The 20,019-nt window shown below is 38.8% G+C and overlaps 1 protein-coding gene across 11 annotated transcripts in view; it reads left to right on the plus strand.

Annotated features, from left to right (window-relative positions):
- TRPM3 (transient receptor potential cation channel subfamily M member 3) overlaps window positions 1–20,019 on the plus strand; it is a 1,147,313-nt gene that overhangs the window by 978,793 nt on the left and 148,501 nt on the right. The gene's annotated exons all lie outside the window — the stretch shown is intronic.

Consider the following 20,019-nt stretch of genomic DNA (forward strand, 5'->3'; position numbering starts at 1 on the left):
AGAGTGTTGGACTTGGAATCAAGAAGAGCTCAATTTAAATCCTGCCTCAGGCACTTATTAGATTTGTGAACCTACATGAGTCATTTAACCTTTCTCAGCCTCAGTTTCCTCATCTGTAAGATAGGGATATTACTTAACCTCTCAGGGTTGTTGTGAAGATTAAATTGAATAATACAGGTTAATTGCTTTCAAACTGTAAAATACTATATAAATTCTAATTATTATTACTATTATTACTATTTCATAGTTGGATCTGAGAATGCAAAGACAAGAGGAAAGTTAGCTCCTGCCCTCAAAGAGTCCATACACTATTGGGTGGGGGATACATCATTTATAGCAGAAGTAAATATAAGATGAATCGAGAAGGGGGAGTATAACATCGAGGGTGGTGAGATGAAGTATTGTAGAGGAGGCAGCATCTGGGTTGAGCCTAAATGAAAGCAGAGGCCTCCATTAAAGTTGGTGACATTCAAGGTTCCAAACAAAGCCAGCTCCCTCTAAAACAGGAATTTTTTCATCTTTTATGTGGAATGAACCCATCTGGGATGCTGGTGAAGCCTGTGGAGCCCTTCTTAGCATAATGTTTCTAAATCCATAAAATACATAAGGATTACAAAGGAAACCATTTGTGTAGAAATGTTTATTAAAATATTGTGGAGAGGGGCAGCTAGGTGGCGCAGTGGATAAAGTACTGGCCCTGGATTCAGGAGGACCTGAGTTCAAATCCAGCCTCAGACACTTGGCACTTAATAGCTGTGTGACCCTGGGCAAGTCACTTAACCCTCATTGCCCTGCAAAAAAAAAAATATATATTGTGGAGGTCTTTAAAGAGTTCACAACCCCCAGGGTAAGATATCCTGCTCTGAAACTACCTCAAGAACAAGATGAGCTATATGTACTATAGCATACAGCACCTAACACAACAGCTGGCACATAGTGAATATTTAATAAATGCTAGTTGATTAATGCAGTGTTTTCACAGGTCCACTTCTGGGTTTTAGGCATCCTATGAATTCAGAGGCATTTCTGACAGTGAAAAGCTCTCAGAGCTCTTGGTGTTCCTCCATAAGTAGCCAGTATGGAGCCAACAAATATAAGCAAAAGGAAGACACCAAGTCTTGTTTATTCGGCCTCTATTGGGTAACTAACATGACACTTTGCATCCTGGACTATTAAAGAATTCCATGGAGAGCTAAGTCTACAGTATAAGTTACTGGCTAGGTAGCATAGTAACTCAGTGGCAGAGCTAAAATCCCCAAATTAACATCCAAGAGACAGTCTTTTGATCCCTTATTCTAAATCCCTGTTCCAGCCTCCCTAGTCCAACTGCCCTACTTCTGAGCATTTCTCAAACATTTCCTTCCCACAAAATAAAAAATGACATGGGAGCTGAAATGAACGATTTGAGGACCATGGAATGAGCTACCAGAATATATAAAGCGCCATTCTCCCTCTTGTCACAAAATCCTTTCAGTGAAAAACTGAGGTGATGAGAAGTCTGAGGCAAATGCTTGTCTATAGTTCTATCTGTCTTTATAGAATGTCAAGTATACTCCTCAACAACTGAAAAATCAGACCAGAATAGTACATTCATGGCTTTAATCCAAATCCAGTGGCAGCAGAAAAGTTACTGTCCAGTCTGAAAGCAGGAAGTTTTCCTTGTCCCAAGTTACCCACCTAGATCCACTGACCAATCACTGGTTGTATTGTTTTGTTACTGTTACAACCTATGGGGCTTACAGGCTTAACTATCCTCAAGATTTATTTCATAGAAAATATGATAGGGGATTAAGGAAAATTATGATTACTCTAAGAAATTAACAATTCTAATCACCATGATGAACATTATGCAGCAGTGGATGCTAATAGGGTTTATGCCATTAAAAATTTGTCATCTCTATTTTCTGAAATGTTCTCAAATGCTAATCCACTTGATTTGTGAAAGGTTATCAAATATGCTCTTAGGTGACTTCTGCATGAGCCACCGTGATCATCTATGGGTATAAAAGATTGTACTTAATTCTATATCCAATATTGATTTTTTTAAATCAAGGCAGGGGTATTTTGCATTATTTAATATGTATATATTCTAGTCATACTCTCAGACATCTCTAGACAGGTCAATATTCTTCTCCTCATCTTTCATCTGAGAAAACTAAAGGAGAAAATTTACCTTAGGAGGATATAGCTTTTTCAGCCATGAAACTAAGCACAAGAACACTTGGCAAGTGACTGAAATAAATTAGAGTGAGCAGAAAAATTTAAGCAGCTGAGTAAGAGTTGGAGGGAGTAAAGGAAGTCAATGGGATAGGGAAAGTGAGGGAAGGGGACAACAAACATTTATTAAGTATCTACTATGTGCCAATCACTGCTAAATACTTTACAAATATTATCTTATTTCCAGGAACAAAGACAGGACATGCATTTCCTAATTCTCCTTCATGAATGCTTTGTAAAGGTCCAGCAATTTCTGACTGCAAGGGTCTATAAACTTCTGATCAGAGTGTCTTGAGGAAAACAGTTGAAGGGTTTAGAAAGTTTTTATGTATCGCAAGCTAAAAATTAGCCAGTGTAATATGCAGGCAAGCAAAAAAAAAAAAAAGAAGCTAACTCAATTTTCAACTACACTTGGAAAAGCATAGGATGAAAAATGAGTAAAGTGATCATTTCACTGTACTCTACACTGGTCAGAGCAGTTCAGAAACATCACATTTTAGGAAGGACATGGACAAGAATGCATCCAGGATGATTAAGGAATTAATGATTCACAATTACATAGAATCATTGTGATATTTAGCTTAGAGAAGAGAAGACTTGGGAGAGGAGTGGGCATGATAGCTCTCTTCAAATACTTGAAGAGTGGCTATATGGAGGAATGATTATATTTGTTCTGTGCAGAGGGCAAAATTAGGAGCAGTGGATGGAAATCACAGAGACAAATTTAGGCTTGGTTTAAGAGAAAGCTTCCCAACTTTTGGGGGCAGCTAGGGACATATTGGATAGCATGCTAGCACTAAAGTCACCATCAGCTGTGTGACTCCCAATAAGTCTCCCTCAGTTTCTTTATCTATCAAAAAGGGGTAATAATAGACCCTACCTCACAGGGTTATGATAAAGATCAAATAAAATAATATTCATAAAGCACTTAGCACAGTGACCGTCACATAGCAGATGCTTAATAAATTTGTTTTGTTTCCTTCCTCTGATCCAAAAGTAGAATGGGTTATCTTGGAAAATTCTGGTCTCCCCCTTACTTGGACATCTTCATCTGGTAGGGGAGATTCTTCTTTCAGTATGAGTTGGATTAGATCGACTCTGAGGTGATGTCAAGGACACAACTATAAGTGACTTTGTAGCACAGTGTCCGAGACTCTGGTATATGAAATGCCTTAAAATCTTCAGCAATTTATAGCAATTACACGAAAAACTCCTCCAGTAAATACACACCAGAGTTCCTCTTTTTAACTTAATGTCTCACTACTGACTATAATGAGTTCTTATGGTCTACTAAAAACCCTAGATCTTCTTCATATAAATTGTTATCTAGCTACTTCTCTCCCGTCCTTTTATTGTGCAGTTGATTTTTAGAAAACAAGGGTAGGATTTATCCTTATTAAATTCCTCATTAATATAGTAGACTAATCCCAGTGTTTTAGCCTGTTAAGATATTTAGAAGAAGCCTAATTTGGAATAGGTTAGACACAAAATTAGTCAAATAGTGGTATTAGGGTGTACTAGACTAGACAGCTAGGTAGTGCAGTGGATAAAGTGCTAATCCTGGAGTCAGGATAACTCATCTTTATGAGTTCAAATCTGGCCTCAGATACTAGTTGTGTGATCCTGAGCAAGTCACTTAACCCTGTTTGGCTTAGCTTCCTCATATGTAAAACAAGCTGGAGAAAGAAATGGCAAACATCTCCAGTACCTTTGCACAAAAACCCAAAGTGGGTTCACAGAGAGTTGGACACAAATGAAATTACTCAATAACAACTACTACTAAAGTAGGAGAAGAGGAGTAAAGTGTAAGATACTATAAGGCTGGCAGACAGGTTAGAACCAGGTTATGAGAGTCCTTGAATATTAGGTTAAGGAGTCTCACATTCTCACCTTGAAAAGGAGCTGGAGAAAGAAGTGACAAACCACTCTAGTATCTTTACCAAGGAAACTCCAAATTGGGGGTGGGGGGTCATGAAGAATCAGACAGGACTGAAACAATTCAATAACAAACCCAGTCAAACCATATCCACAGTAGCTTGTTCAATCCTAAGCATCACATTTTAGGAAGGATATTGACAAAATAGAGTGTGTGTTTAGTATAGAGCAACCAGGATGGTAAAATAACTGGATACTACACCATATGAATGACAACTGAAGTACCTGGAGATGTGAAAATCAGAGAAAGGAAGACTTAAAAGATGTCATGAGAGGTGTCTTCAAGTATATGAAAAATATACAGAATAGGAATGAGGTATTCTTGGTTCAGTGGCAGACAGAGGCCAGGACTAGAACTAATCGATGGAAATTGAAGAGAAGCAGATTTCAGCTTGATTTGAGAATGGTCTAAATGTGGAATGGACTGCCTCTGGGGATAGTGGGCTCCCCATCAGTGGAGGTCATCACATGGAGGTTGAATGACTACCTACTGTGGTTACTGCAAAGCATATTCATGTCTTGTGTGGTTTGAACTAGATGACTCTAATTCTCCTTTTAATTCTGCTAATCTATGGATTTGGGATTCCTGTTAGAACATGAGAATATGTTCTTCTTGAGAGAACAGGGATTATTTCATTTTCTGTATTTGTATCCACAGCAGCTAGTACAGAGCCTGAAACATAAGGACTGAATAAATGCTTTGGGATTATTTTATTGATTAATTGATTCGATGAAGTGGCTGCTACACTTTTAACCTGGGGAACATAGGGAAACCAAGTCTCAACAAAAAGATTGAGTTGCCTAGAAGCTTATTTTACTCATTTGATGCCAGAATTTTAACAAGGTCCTAAGGAGGATGTGTTTTGCATCAGAGAAAATGCAAAATGTGTGTTCCATTAACCAAGTGTCTGACCCCTCCTCAGTCATCTGAGAGCCATCCACTCTATCTTTCTCACTGAACTAACCCCACAATCTCTGCCCTGCTGCCAATATCTTTGAGCATGCTTGGGAGCCAAGGTTCCCCAAAATGTCTTAAAGCTACCATAGCAACATCATTGATTACTGCATTCTCCTATTACTCCAGAGAGTTCTAGAATAATTGGCCAAACCTGTGATCCCCCTCAATAAAAATTGAGCTTCATGAGCAATATGCCTTGGATCTGCAATCACATGGGGAGGCCAGGTAATTCAGAAATAAGGCCAGCAACTCTATAGATTCAACCACTGTAATAATACCTTTTAGAACACAATGGATAGGGTCAACATTATACTTTCCCAGCAGTCAAGTCCCTAAACACTTATCTCCCACAAGTAGCTGCAAAAGTGTGCTCCTGCTCGAGCCTTCTTAGTTAAGGAAAAATCATTTTTCTTCACTCACTAATACTTAGTACTTCTGAGTGCTCACCATTTCCACAGTTATACCTCATTTCTCTGAAAGGATCTGAATTTCAAATGGATCTCCACATTGATTCCCTGACTCCGTGCTCAGAATTCATTGGCCATCTTCCCTTTCAAAGTCAAGAGCTGAATTTTAGTTGAGCTCCTACTACTGTGCTCTTTCATTTGTGAGATAAATATTCTAGGTTTCCATATAAGAGACTACAAAAAAATTGAATTCACAGTCATCTAGACCTGGTAAAGAGATTTTGAGAGATGACTGAGAAATGTTTTTCATTCATTGGATTGCATATATGCTCATATATAATAGGAGGAGGCATCTATTTGATAATCAGAGTTATAGCTTATGCCATTATATAGGAAGAAGAAAATTACCCCCAAAGAACCTAAGTCTTGTTTCCCTGGTCTGTGGAAGAAATACTTTAGGGTAGGAGGAATAACTTAGCTTCTGAAAAACCTGTATCTTTACCTGAGGATAAAGGAGGATAAAATGAGGATAAATGTTTGCATTTACACAGGGCTGTTCTAAAGAAAATATTTCAAGTGCAATAATAACATGCTATCATTATTGTCCTCTGAATACCTTCACAAAGTTATGTGATCTCTTTCAATGTATTAGAGTATTTAATATGACAGGAAATTTCAAAATAACACCTGACAATGGAATGAAAGATTTAAATAGACCTCCAAAATAAAAACTGAGAAATAAAAGAATTGGATGCCCTAGCTATTTCTGCCACTAAGTTGCCCATTTTAAGCTTTGGTATTCTTCATGATCATGAAGCTTCAGTTTCTCTCCTCTTGAAAATAAATGTAGCAACATTTAGGAAAAGATGTGCAAAATAATTTAAGATATTTGGGGAAAACTACTATCTTTAATATAAGGCAACAAGCAACATACACACACATATATACACATATATATGTTTAGTATATTACTTCTAATAATGAGTCTCATATTGAGGGGCAATTTTAGGTTGTTTTAAGAGATTGATAGTGTCCAGCACTAGTTGCCTGTGTATCCTGCTCCAGTCGGCTATTAAAATGTTATATTCAGTTCATAACACCAGATTTTAGGAAGAATGTTGATAAGCTAGATACTGTCCAGATAAATTTAATGAGATAAAGAAAAGCCTTGAGATCATACTTTATGATGATCAACTGGGGCTGGGGATTTTCATTTTGAAAAAGATAAGACAGTAGTAGTAGGCTCCTAGGTCACTGGAACTGTGATTTTCTTGGCAGAGGGAACTCCCTGGTAATGGAACTCCCTCTACTAATACAGGCTGATATCTTATCTTTTCTTAGAGGGTTGTTTAGAGTCCTAACAGAAGAGTGGCCCCAGGTCACATGACCAGAATACATGTGAGGCAAAACCTGAACCCAGGTCTTCCTATCCTAAGGCCAACTCTCTATTTACTACACCACAGTGCTTCAGAGAGGATCCAGCGTTGGGCAACACCCACAGCTAGTAGGCAGGACATGGATGGATATAAGGAAATATAAAGGAGACTGAGAAGTAGTCCAATAGGTAGGAAGAGAAATAGGAGAGAACAGTGTTGTGAAAGCCTAGAAAGAGAGAAGTGGTCAGTTTACCTAAAAGCTAACCCTTTGAGTCAATAGCATTTAATCATTTAACCACAAAATGTTGGTATAAGCCACCCTCAAGGTCCTACTGAACAAGAAGGATCTACAACTGGGCACACTCACCTTGGTGACTTTGTTCTATCTACTTCTTCTGGCAAATATTTAGCAATCTGGTTTCCAGAGAGTGGACAGCCTTATATTCCTCAGTTCTTCCTCTTTCTGAAGGGGCAGCAGTCACTCTAAAGGGTATTAATACTATGGATGTCAAAGAAAAGAGGGTGATAGTTTCAAAGACTTCAGAGGGCAAGGAATATGAGGGTTTGAGAAAAGGCTATTAGATCTGACTATTAAAAGATCATTGACTAGCTGTGTGACCTTGGGCAAGTCACTTAATCTTCATTGCCCCACAAAACAAACAAACAAACAAAAAAGATCATTGGCAATTTTGGAGAGAGCCATTTCAGTTGAATGAAGTTGGAAGGCAGACTTCAGAGTTAAGAAGAGGAAAAAAATAGCTTTCTCAGGGTGTTTACTTACAGCAATCTGGGATTTGTTTTGCTCTTGAGAAGGAGTTTGGCTTGAGAACCATGGGGCAGGTTGACTTGAAAGAAAAGGGTTCTTTAAGGAAGTTCACCCCCCTCCCCACCCTCTTAGATCAAAACTTCTGTCTCAGCAACAAAAGGGACTGAAGGTTTGAAACATTACTGCTTGTTTCTAGCAGGAAACATGAAACAAGGAAACAGAAAATCACAAAGGGCCAGTGGTTTGATGATAGTACTCCATTATGCAATCTCACTATATGGAAATACAGCAATTTCAAGGAAGACATAAAGGTTTAAGAGCTGATAAAGACTGGATAAATCCACAGTAATTAATGCCCTTTGGAGTAACTGTTGACCCTGTAGAAAGAAGGAGAATTGAGGGATATAAGGTAGTCCACTCTTTGAGAACCAGAGATAGCTAGGTACTTCCCAGAGGAAGTAAATAGAGCAAAACCACCAAGGTGAGTGTGGTATTTCCCAGCCATGGATTCTTCTTATTGAATAGAACCAGAAGGGTGGCTTATACCAGCATTTTGTGGTCAAATGATTAAATGCTAGTGACTCAAAGGATTAGCTTTTAGGTAAACTATTTCTCTCCAAGGTCCCAAGATTGTTTCCATATCTATCCCATTATATAGATTTACTTAACTGTAGACCTGGAAAAGAAAGTAAATCATCTAGTTTAATCCTTTGTGTTTTCAAAATGAGGAAACTAAATTAGTCTTAGCTCATTTACTGGAACCTGAGTCTCCAGATTCTACATCTTGTCATCTCTATTACACATGATCATTCTTTAGTCCCTGTAACATACCAAAAGCTAAATTCAGTATGTTTCTGGCTCTCTCATGCTTTGGAATTGGCATCATATCTAGGATATTATATGTTCAGTGACCTGCACATTTAACTAATGCAGACTCCAGGCCTCTGTGCTGTTTGCAGCTTCTGAATAAATCATGGCTCCAAACTTCATACTGTATGGAGCAAACTGCCTCAGTTTACCCAAATAACTCGAGGAGACCACCAAGTCAAGCAGAGACAGATTTATTACATCCTCATGAGGATGGGCAAAACCCAATTACACATTGAAGTCTTGCAAAGATATGCCCAATCCTCTAGGTTTTTATAGTAATCTTGAAAAGGACTGTCCCCACATACACCTAGGGTGGATGAGCTCACAATCTAACATCCAATCCTGTCTCACCCAGGGTGCGTATGGAGACATGCATACGTGTTCCAGGGACAAGGGAGAAAAGGGGAGGGGGAACAAGGTCAAACCAAAGGAAAAGGAAACAGGGGAGTGAGAGTCAGATGTTTCACATCTCACAGTTCCCACTGACTCCCCTCTCCAGGCCCCTGTCTCTAAAGATAAGGATGACAGGGTTAAAATTTATCTTTGGCTATGTTGGGAAGAAAAGAATAATCCATTGTTGGGACCCCAAGGCCAAGGGGATTCTGCTCTGAGAAAAAGAGACAATGTTACTTAACATCTGGTCTCAACTCAATGGCTGCATTCTGTGCCTAGTCCCATCCTTTCTTCTTGAGTCCCGAGTATTGAATTGGTGGGCAAACTCCCTGACCCACTGACTGGGGTTCTGACACATGATAGATTGCAGACAAAACTAATATGTAGCTGACAAGTGGGGAGACTGAGCAGAAGTAAAAATACTGTTAATTGGCAATAAAACTTAAAGGAGACAGTGAGAATTTTGACAAGCAATAAACTTCTAACAAACTATACTGGGGCAGGTCTGGGTACCTTCCAGACCCCATGGTCAGAGTTTAATCTGACTCAAATCCATAATCATATCATACAATCCTCCGTTTTTCTTTTATGCTCAGAGAGCATATTCTGGATTTGAGTCACTGTCATTGAGCCCTTCAGCCATGCAGGATTTCAGCCCATCAGTCCAAGTCCAACTCATCACCAGTCTCTCCTTCGTGAAGTTTCAGAATCAGGGTCTTTAATCTTTTCTCAGTGAACTGCTGAGTCACCATCAGCTGCATCTGTTGAACTGCACGTTGTATCAAACCTATAAAGCAAGGGACTAAACAGGGACAAATATAAGGAGAACTCCAAAATTACAAATGAATACCTAATCCTGTCCCATAGGCATCTTTCAGGAGGTAAATTGGGGTCTAATTAATTATCCCAATATACCATATACATGTCAATAACTACCAATATTATAACAACAAATATGATTTAAAAACCTCTTTATAATTTCAGTGATGTGCTCCCAGTGTCCATTCACTTAGCAATTTTCATCTTTGACCTCAGGTACCCCTATTAGAACCTTTTACAAAGCAAATTTAAATAGCAAATACAACTGTTTCCCAACTTTATCCAAGGAAAGAGTAATCTCTAATTGACCTCTTCTAGGCCTGAGTATCCCCAACTAGACTCAGGCCCACCAGGCTACCACTACATTTCCCCACCCCTCCTTCCAATAGCTAAGGAAAAAGAGGGCGAAGATCTCTTCTTCTGTAACTGCTTCCAGCTGAATATGTGTGTAGAGCTGACAGTGGAAGGTGCAGAAATCCTTGCAGGCCTGGTCCAGATGATGAAGGGGGTATATAGTCTGGAATTGCTAACATAAAATTGAAAGCCTTGAGCCTAGATAAAACAAACTATCAAGAGGTTAAAGAGACAAAGACAAAAAATTTTAAAAGACAACAATAGGGAAAAGGGGCAAACCAAAAGAGTGAATCCAGGAACCCCCAGATCCTGCATCAGGAGCGAAAAGCTGTTCACAAATGTCCTTCATCCAGTGAAAGGTGTCATGAATGCCCCGTGCTGTTCAAAGCTTTACCTAGTTCTGTATCTGACAGACATTATTAACAACAAGTCAAAGGGTTACCACTATCTTGCTACATGCAAGCCATATAATCTAAATGTTTCAAAATGCCACTGATGGCAGAACCCTTAAATTTTTCCAAATTACATCTATATCCATTTCACTTTATTTCTCCAAAAGTTTTCACTCAATTGTTTAAGATGTAATCCTCACATAAAACTTAGGTTACAAAATACCTTTGTAAGAAGATGACCACAAATGAACTTACATAAGAGTTACCAAGTTAACTTCAATTCTAATAAAAGACTTAGGATGACATTTAACCAATTAATTTCAAAACAGTGCATGTCAAATAAGTTGTCCATAATAAACCATGTTTGTATTACAGGACATGCTCTATAGACAGATATTATTTCTACATTACACAATAAACTTATATAACAAAACATTCTATATTTTACTCTTCTCTGTTTTCTTGAAACAGACTTGAGATGTCTCTGGTTCAATTTCTAACATGCATAACTAATAACAGACAGATGACAAGGCTAAATGCTTATACATTCTAGTTGTTCAGATTCTGAAAGGGACTAGAATTTCTAAGGCAAATAGCTTAAATCTTAAACCTGCATCTCACCCAGATGTTACAGTATTAATCTAGGGATGAAGAGACAATATTGTGTTCGTGCTTATCAAGTGACATGATTATAGGAACTTGCCACAAAAGAAAAAGAACAAAGCTCTGGGGGAAAGGTACTTTCCCAACTCCCAGTAGAAGTTTTGTGGACAACCAATGCAATATGCCAGACCTAAAATCAGCCAGGTGGGAAAGTTTGCATTCCATATGTAATATTCGGGGAAACCGAGTCAGGAGACACCTACCTCAGCCTTTGCCAAACAGTCGGTCTCCCATCCTTTCCCAAGAGAACTCCACCTGCAGTGCACACATGTAAAACCCCTATAGGGTTGCTGGTATCATGAATCATATGGCTCACCATTCCTTGATAGTAATAACTGGAGTCAAACTCAGAGCAATAATGATTAATAGTCCCATAACATCTTAAATAGCAAGTCCCAACAATCAGCACTAAAAGTGAATTCATTTCTCAAGGATCGCATATCCTAGACAGCAAGTATTAACTATACTTGTACTTAAATAGGTTTCTCTTTTCATCCATAGGTTAGCACTACACAAATGAATCTGCTTTGAGATGCTCAATAACAAGCAATGGTTGAAATAAGTGTAAGCAATCCCAAATTGCATACTGGGAACAAACTAGAAAATGCCCCACACAATAGCACATGGTAAAATGGGTTTAGATGTTAAACATAAGATACTGTCCTCAGAATTCCTCTAAACAATGGGAACATCTTTTGTAACGATTGGAATGACGCCACCTGCTGGATACTTACTGTAGAAGAGTTCTGCCCATGAAGCGAAGGTCTTTGAGGGCAAGACCAGGCATCAGGAAGTGACACAGACTAGTGGGAGGAGGAAGGAAGAGACTGGCGCTCAGGCTCGGGCTTTTTCCTCTGGACTCTGGTGGAGAAGGGAGCTAGAAATGTGCTCTCCCTTTAATAGATAGAAATCTAGGCCTTTTTCTCTCTCTTTACCAAATTCTTATTCTCCTTAATAAATGCTTAAAAGTCTAACTCTTGCTAAAGCTTATAATTTATTGGCGACCACTCATTAGATATTTTAGACAGACTAGCTAGAATTTTAACCCTTAACACTTTAAAGTGACAACTAGTTTGCATGTGTTTCTACACATGTTCTAATTCCAATTAAATAAAAACATAAGTAAACTTCAGATTCCCTATTAAGATGATACAAGATAGCTCATAAGTTACTTATTGTTCACTAACATGTCATACATGACAAGTTCAGGCACCAATTTAACTATTACTTAGCACCAATAAATCCAGATCAAAACAGCAAGATCTTTCTCATAACTTACAAATTATTTAGATGTTCTTGTATTAATTCAATAACCAATTAATTCAATGTTGCAATAACAAACTTCCACTTTGTCCATTCTCATAATAGAAATATATACCAAACCTTAAGAATAAAACTCAAATATTCAGATATTCAGGATTCCAGAAAAGCTTTTTCCATTAATTAACACAATTTCACAAATCACAGTAAGTTTGAACATGATTGTTATCAATATCAAATCACCATTGCAACAAATTAGCTTAACTTTATCTCTGCTCCCCTTCTCTCTCATCTAAAGTGTTTGCAGTGGGGAGGAATTTCAGCTTCTTCCAAACCAAAGAGGAAATATTCAAATAACCCGTTCCAATCATAATAACAAATTTTACTAGGCCCCTTTTTAAATCCTCTCATTATCTCTTGTTGTAGTTGTAGTTGTTCTTTCAAACTACAGTATACCAGATCACAATACAACTTGAAGTAATCCAGCAGTTTCTTTTGCCAGTTTTTTTTTTCTTTATCTCTAGATTTCGTTTCTTCCTGTCCTTCAAGGTAAGAGACTGCACTAAGGATTTCAAGTCCCATCCCCCTCTAATACCAAATTACATTTCACAAAGAGATCCCATCAAGCTTCTAACTTTTAGAAAAAAAAGCAAATCACTATACTTTACTGAGGATCTGTTGGATCTTAAAGCCTTAATATACAGCTAAGAATATTCTTACTATGCCCACTTCACAGAAAACCATTATCACATTCAATTAAATTCATAACCCAAAGTAATTTAGAGAGTCCAAATCTGACCATATCTCCAATACAATAAACTATTAAACTATTGGGCACTTTTCCTTTCCATATTACAAATCACCTTGAGGTAGTCAACTTAAAGTTACACAAATAGAACAGTATATATTTCACTTAGAGTTAAATCAGAATTAATTCAATTAAACCCCAATTTATTTTCTGAACGATATCGTATAGAACCTCATTGATAATTTCATATTAGTATTAATTCATCCCATAATCACTTAATCTAAACACTTCCTATTTTCCTGTTTTTGTTTCTCCTTAAACAGTTCCATTACAAAAGAAAATTTTTAAAGTGGCAGTATATAGTTTGTATGATTCCCAAAGTTTCTTAAATAGATAGCCCAATCAAATTCAATTACCCTTCTTGATTCCCTAATTACACAAACTTTTCTTTTGCTAGTTTAAAGGAATATTTTAATGCCACATTTAGTCCTCCAATTCAGTCTGAAAGACAATGGCAGAGCAGCAAGATTCCCCCTGCTCCTCCCCCACTTCCTTAACCTAGCAAGTTGTTTTTTTTTTTTTTAAGGGTAGCTTCTTCAATTAAACAAAACTTTTCCTTCTAAATTCCAAGCACAGACTTATGCTCTCTCCTCCCCCACAGCAGAAAAAGGGGAAGGGGTGGCTTTCTTTTCTTTCTTCTTTCTCTCTCTCTCTCTCTTTCCTTCTACTTTCCTCTCTTTCTCTCTCTCAAAAATCCTAACTATTCACTCTCATACCCCTGGTCACAGTCAATGCAGACAGGGCAGACCATGTAGGCTAGCAAACAACTTCCTAACCATTCATTCCTCCTCACTTAATCAAACTTCCTCGTACCTTCTCAACATACTTAAACCATCTGAAACTAGCAAAGTGGCAGCTTAGCCAATATCTCACCAAATAACCCCATTTATCTATTTTAAGATAGACCCAGGGGATTCTCTTCTTTAATCTGCCTATTACAAACTTTAGGTGTTCCCTAAGAACAAACTTCACACTCACTCTTTCTCCTTTGTGGTCAGCAGCCTTTTACCTAGGGCTGCAGACAGATCACATTTCAATGGCTCAATTCAAATTCTGAGTAATTTACAATTCTACAATCCCCTTCTCAGTCCCTTCTCTAACCCAGACTGCAGGGATCAATTTCCCTTTCTTCTTCTTTTGTCAATACAGTTATTTTGATGGAATTTTTACTCCTGGACCTCTACTTTTAATTTCAATTGAAAAGGTCTCCTTCCAATTATCTAATCCAGGATTTTTTCCAGCCTCCTCTGGCTCTTTAAACTTGCCCTACTCTAGATGTTCTACCCGTATTTTGTTCAAGATCCTAGCCTGGTCTGGACTTTTTAACCCTGAACTCACCGGGCTCCTGTTTTTGCTCAGGATGTCTATTCAACCCTGGCTCAGCATGGACCTCCACCTTTAAAAGGTCTCTACCATCTAGCCGGTTTTTCAATCCTGCAAACAACAGGTACTAAACCCCCCCTAGGGGCGTTCCTATATTTTGTTCGGGGTGTCTATTGTTGGTTGGGCGTCCCCAGACCTTTTCAACCCCGCAAACTCAATAGGACCTAGAGGGCACCCTAAGGTTAATTCTGTATCTCGTATCAGGGTGTCTATTCAGTCCTAGTGACCTGTTCAACCCTGCAAAACTTCAACAGACCTTAGGATGATAACTAGGGGTTCCCCGATTTCTTCCTAGAAATCCCCCTGAATGGTCACCCAGTTACTCACCAGTCTGGGTCTGTGCACACGTTGTGACCGAACCAATCCGGATACTCCTCATTACTTTAGCCGGCATCCCTGTGTCTGGTTGGCTTTTAAGTCTCTCTCTTTCCGGGCATGGATGCTGAGAAGCCTCACCAAGAGCCAGACCCCTGAACCTGCTGAACTCAGCAGGGACGTCCTTGTTCAGAAGGACAGGCTCCTGGGAGTCTCCAAAGATCCCCAAAGAGATCCCGGACGCGCCCCCATCTGTATGGAGCAAACTGCCTCAGTTTACCCAAATAACTCAAGGAGACCACCAAGTCAAGCAGAGACAGATTTATTACATCCTCATGAGGATGGGCAAAACCCAATTACACATTGAAGTCTTGCAAAGATATGCCCAATCCTCTAGGTTTTTATAGTAATCTTGAAAAGGACTGTCCCCACATACACCTAGGGTGGATGAGCTCACAATCTAACATCCAATCCTGTCTCACCCAGGGTGCGTATGGAGACATGCATACGTGTTCCAGGGACAAGGGAGAAAAGGGGAGGGGGAACAAGGTCAAACCAAAGGAAAAGGAAACAGGGGAGTGAGAGTCAGATGTTTCACATCTCACAGTTCCCACTGACTCCCCTCTCCAGGCCCCTGTCTCTAAAGATAAGGATGACAGGGTTAAAATTTATCTTTGGCTATGTTGGGAAGAAAAGAATAATCCATTGTTGGGACCCCAAGGCCAAGGGGATTCTGCTCTGAGAAAAAGAGACAATGTTACTTAACATCTGGTCTCAACTCAATGGCTGCATTCTGTGCCTAGTCCCATCCTTTCTTCTTGAGTCCCGAGTATTGAATTGGTGGGCAAACTCCCTGACCCACTGACTGGGGTTCTGACACATGATAGATTGCAGACAAAACTAATATGTAGCTGACAAGTGGGGAGACTGAGCAGAAGTAAAAATACTGTTAATTGGCAATAAAACTTAAAGGAGACAGTGAGAATTTTGACAAGCAATAAACTTCTAACAAACTATACTGGGGCAGGTCTGGGTACCTTCCAGACCCCATGGTCAGAGTTTAATCTGACTCAAATCCATAATCATATCATACAATACCTTTCACTCCAGAATGTTATTTCCTCCTTGGACATGTTCAAACCAGATCAATCTGCCTCATCACTGAAGTCAGCAGGCATATGGTCTGAAATATATAGTCACGGGAGATTGGCAGCAGCAGAGATGGACAGTTTTAGTTGTTCACCTAGGGGCATCCTAGCCAGCAGCCAATATCAGGAAGTAGACCCATAATCTCCCATTTTCTGGATTAGCTCTTGAACTTCCCTTAGTGTATATATTAAAGCAATAGCTTCTCAGAATGTCCATGTGTTTGTCCTCCCTGAATGTACAGTATTCTCATTTAGTGATCAAGAGAAAAAAAGGTTAGTGAGACCAACTGAAGCTTCAGCTAGGATAAAATCTCTTCAGAGGCTGTGGAAACATAGTAGTGGAATTAGTAGCCTCCCTATTTTTTGGTTGGAGCTATCAAGGTCTAAGACTATGGGGCTGCCCTTGGAGTCAGAAATACCTGAATTCCATTCTTACCCTTGCCAGGCATTGGCATTGCCGTGATCCTTGGCAAATCTCATTGCCTCAGGAAACTGTAACTCTAGGTTACCCATGATGTGTAGATGTCCACAGTGGAGGGAGTGGCCACTTTGAGAATTCCCCACTCTAATGAAAACATATATGTAGAACATCCCCCCCCTCAAAAAAAAAAGACATTAAAAAGCAACTGGAATTAATGAAACTCAGCTATCCTAGTCTGCTCCTTCCTTACAGCTGATGTCCATGTAAAAGGAAACATCAGTTTATTTCTGACTGAGTCCCAGGGATGTAACTAAGGATAAGACTGAGCCCATGCTATTCCATCAAGAATAGCCCTGGAAGGGCAATTGTTCAAATAGCCATAGTTAAGTATTCTATACTAAGACTTAGTGTGCTGACTAATTTAGCACCCATGGATCTTGCATAGAATTAGATGATCAGAGGGCTGGGAAATAACCAGGCATCTAGTACATCAAATTAGCCAAGACATGGGTCAAGAGAAAGCAGGCTTTTTCTGAGGGGCAAGGCTGAAGGACCTGCTGCAGAACACAATTAGTTCAAAGCAAAGGCATTTAATGAAATATTATAATAAATTAAAATAAATTGCCCACAGTCACCCAGATAGTAAATGTACAAAGTGAGATTTGAACCATGATCCTTCTGATTCTAAATCTAGCCATAAACACAACTCCCTCTCTTCAGGATTGCTCCCCAACCATATCCATCTGCTTATTACCTAAACAAAGAGTTAAATTCCCCTACTACTACTACCACCACCACCACCTCCCCCTAGAGCAGAAATTCCTAACCTGCAGTTCCAGAGTCTGGTAAATTGGCTGGGGGCAGGGGGAATTGCACCTTTATTTTTACTATCCTCCAACTAAAATTTAACACTTTCTTCAATTATGAATTTAAAAAAAAAATTTCTGGGAAGGGGTGCATAAGCTTTACCAAACTACCGAAGAGATACATGATGAAAATCATTAAGAGCCCCTGCCCAAATGGAATTTTCTCCCATTATCCTGTATGCTTTCTTAGTCAAACAACAAGCATTCATTAAGCCCTTATCCTGTGCCAAGAACTGTGTTAAGCATCAAGGTTGCAAATAAAGGTGAAGAGAAGGTCCTCAAGAAGTTTACATTTTAAAGCAATGGGGAGGGGGGACATGAAAAGAATTGTACATACAAAATTTATACAGGATAAATAGGAAGCAATCTCTGGGGAAAGGGACTTCCTTTGTTCATCACAAACTAAAAATGAGCATCTTCGGCCTCAGTTAAACTATTTTTCCCTATTTTTTAAAGAAATCTCTCCTGAGAGTATACTTCAACTGTCTTTTATATAGAGGAAACAGCCATCATTTGAAGCAAGAAAATAGGGCAAGGAATAAATTATGCACAGACTTGATCTACTTTGTGTAGTGGGAGGAAGTGTTCAGACCTTTCATTTGTTTTCCTGAGCGGTAGCAGCAAACATTCCTAAAAGTGGCTGATCAGTATGGGTAGCTTTCCAACACTGAGAAACAATGGAAAGCGGTGCCTCCTAGCAACAAGAGCCACATGACCATTTGTAGGGCAGCTCAGACCTCACTCAGTCTGGTTTCCTTCCACTCTAATAGTTTTCATGTAATGGAGGAACAAAATGCCTTTTCCAAATTAATGGATTGACTTTCATTAGCTGTCACCAGCCAGGGGGTCTTAACCTTTTTTTATGTCATAGACCCCTCTAGCAGGCTGGTGAATCCCATGGATCCCTTCTCAGAAGAATGTTCTTAAAATGCATATAATAAAATACATAGGATTCCAAAGGAAACTTATGTTTAGGAAACTGAAATAGTTATTTTAAAAAATAGAAACTATTTCATGGAATCCATATTAAAGACCCTTGTACCAGGCCCCCAAGCTTCTATAGTTCTAAGTCACCAGACTATGTCACTAAAGCACTAGTTTACACATGAAGTAAACTGATGGAGGTCAGAACAGACAATTTAAGAATATAGAATAGAATTAATAGACTCTGAGTAGAGGTTGAAGCACTGTCATCAGTAAAGGGCATGAGCTTTTTGTGAAGTATGCTTGGCTGCTCTGAGACTTTTTTGTTGTTTATTTCCTGGTTCTTTGATGTGATTTATACACAATCTGCTGGATAGCAGAGTTCTGTAATGATGTGACACTTTATTGAAAGACTATCAGCTTTCTTCTCATCCACTTAGGCAAGACCACATTTAAGTCTCTCAAGTCAGGAATACCTTTTTCTTTGTTTAAAAAAAAAAGCCCAGAGAAGATTCCATAACTTTCCTTGTTAATTCATTCCATTGTTTCAGTAACTTTCAATGTCAAATCATCCTTGCTTTCAAAATTCTGTAATTCATGCTCTAAATTACACACATGCCCTCTTTTTCTGTCTTGAGCTGACCAGCATACTTGTCATAAAGCCTTCACATCCTTAGAGTGGAAGAGTCCTCTCAGTCTCTTCCCTTTAGGGAAAATAATCCCTGTTTTTCTAAACTTTACTTAAAATTCCTCTTTTCCAAGGCTTAAGCCATATTAGTGACTCACCTCTGAACTCTTACCATTTTGACCACATCCATTTTTAGATGTAGAGTCCAAATATGGTCTCAGTCAGTCCCAGGGTTTTCCCTTTTTTAAGGAATCTCCCTTCATAGTTAATTCCTCTAACATCCCTTTCATTGTCTTCCCTCCATAAAGTCCCCAGCGTTTCAGCAAATTTAAAAACCAAGCCATTATGCACATTGAAAACCTTAGCCCTAAAGATGAGATTTATACATTTATACATTTTCCCCATAAAATGACCAAATCTACTGGTAAAGCTTTGAGATTGATCAAGAGAGATTGCCTAATACCTGCTCCGCTCCTTCTTAATGGACAAGACTCAGAGTCAGTTATAGGAAATAATGCTAGGGAGCTGGACTGGAGTATCTTCAGTGGCAGAAGGCAGTTTTAAATCTATGAAGGGCACAAGGCAAACTTCTAAAACCAAACATCCCATATAATGCTATCACTAATTGCTTTATCTGGAAATAGCATATTTAGCAATTTATGGATACAAAGTTCTTTGCCAGGCATTATCTCATTTGGTGCTCACCACAGCTGGGTGAAATAGGTCATACAACTGTTATTATCCCTACTTTATAAATGAGAAAGCTGAAGTTAAATTACTTTAGCTTGTAAGTGGTAGAGGCTCTACCCTAAACCCATATTTTCTGATACCTAAGTCCTCTGCTCTTTCTACTGCACCATCCTACCCCCTTTATCTTATATTCCATAGTTCCTAGCATCATCTGTCAATATAATTAGGTGCCCAACAAATACTTGTTAATTAAATGACTTGTTCAGTAACTATGATGGGTTGTTTATTTGGCTGATAAAGATAACTAGTTTTTGTGTTGTTAGGGTTTTTTTTGTTTGTTTGCAAATCTCATTGCTGTGGTTCAAGGTTACCAGCCTCTCTGTCAGAAAGAGTTACCTTTGATTGACCTGCTTCAGAACAGCAGTA

The sequence above is a fragment of the Dromiciops gliroides genome, chromosome 1, assembly GCF_019393635.1.
Source record: "Dromiciops gliroides isolate mDroGli1 chromosome 1, mDroGli1.pri, whole genome shotgun sequence".
Taxonomy (NCBI): domain Eukaryota; kingdom Metazoa; phylum Chordata; class Mammalia; order Microbiotheria; family Microbiotheriidae; genus Dromiciops; species Dromiciops gliroides.